General features: G+C 33.4%; 1 non-coding gene across 1 annotated transcript; it reads left to right on the forward strand.

Annotated features, from left to right (window-relative positions):
• The first annotated feature begins 225 nt into the window (after positions 1-225).
• On the forward strand, positions 226-332 carry LOC148548893 (small nucleolar RNA R71). Its single transcript, XR_015897758.1, has one exon. It is a non-coding gene; the product is annotated as a small nucleolar RNA R71 (small nucleolar RNA).
• Positions 333-1,457: the final 1,125 nt, after the last annotated feature.

Raw genomic sequence — 1,457 nt, forward strand, 5'->3', positions numbered from 1 at the left:
AGAGTATCAACTTCAAGAACTCCCTTCTTCATAGGCGTCCCATTGCTCACAAGATTCCTTTCAGAAGTGTACATGAACTGGTTATTAGCAACCATGTCAATGAGTTCTTGAGCTTCTGTAGGCGTTTTCTTTAGGTGAATGGATCCACCTGCAGAAGTATCCAATGACATTTTAGCTAAGTCAGACAGACCATCATAGAAGATATCTAGGATGGTCCATTCTGAAAGCATGTCAGAAGGACACTTTTTGGTCAGTCCTTTGTATCTCTCCCAAGCATCATAGAGGGATTCACCTTCTTTCTGTCTGAAGGTCTGAACGTCCACTCTAATCTTACTAAGCTTTTGAGGAGGAAAGAACTTGGCTAAGAAAGCCTTGACCAGCTTATCCCATGAGTTCAGGCTATCCTTAGGTTGAGAATCCAACCAGAGTCTAGCTCTGTCTCTTACAGCAAAAGGAAAAAGCATGAGCCTGTAGACTTCAGGATCTACTCCATTAGTCTTTACAGTATCACATATCTGCAAGAATTCAGTTAAGAACTGAAAAGGATCTTCAGATGGAAGTCCATGAAACTTGCAGTTCTGCTGCATCAGAGAAACTAATTAAGGTTTCAGCTCAAAGTTGTTTGCTCCAATAGCAGGAATGGAGATGCTTCTTCCATGTAAATTAGAATTTGGTGCAGTAAAGTCACCAAGCATTCTCCTTGCATTATTATTATTTTCGGCTGCCATCTCCTCTTTCTGTTCGAAAATTTCTGACAGGTGCTTGCTGGTTTGTTGTAATTCAGCTTCTCTTAATTTTCTCTTTAGAGTCCTTACAGGTTCTGGATCTGCTTCAACAAGAATATTCTTGTCTTTGCTCCTGCTCATATGACAAAGAAGAGGGCACAAAAAAATAATAATAATAGAGATCCTTTTTTTTTTTTGAATGAGGGATAGATGTTAGTAGATGAATAAACAAATAGAAGGAGATGAGGGAGAAGAGAATTTTCGAAAATTATTTTTGAAAAAGGAGTTAGTGATTTTCGAAAATAGTTTTTGAAAAAGGTTAGTAATTTTTGAAAATTAAAATAAAAAAATTAAAATAATTAGTTAATTAAAAAGAAATTTTTGAAAAACAGGGAAGGAATTTTCGAAAATTAGAGAGAGAAAGTTAGTTAGGTAGTTTTGAAAAAGTTAAGAAACAAACAAAAAGTTATTTAGTTAGTTGAAACAAATTTTGAAAATCAATTTTGAAAAGATAAGAAGTTAGGAAGTTAGAAAAGATATTTTGAAAATCAAATTTTTTGAAAAAGATAAGATGAGAAGATATTTTTGACAAGATATGATAGAAATTAGTTTTTGAAAAAGATTTGATTTTTAAAATCACAATTAATGACTTGATTCACAAGAAATCACAAGATATGATTCTAGAACTTAAAGTTTGAACCTTTCTTAACAAGTAAGTAACAAACTTGAAAT

The sequence above is a fragment of the Arachis ipaensis genome, chromosome B8, assembly GCF_059453495.1.
Source record: "Arachis ipaensis isolate K30076 ecotype BB chromosome B8, ASM5945349v1, whole genome shotgun sequence".
NCBI lineage: Eukaryota > Viridiplantae > Streptophyta > Magnoliopsida > Fabales > Fabaceae > Arachis > Arachis ipaensis.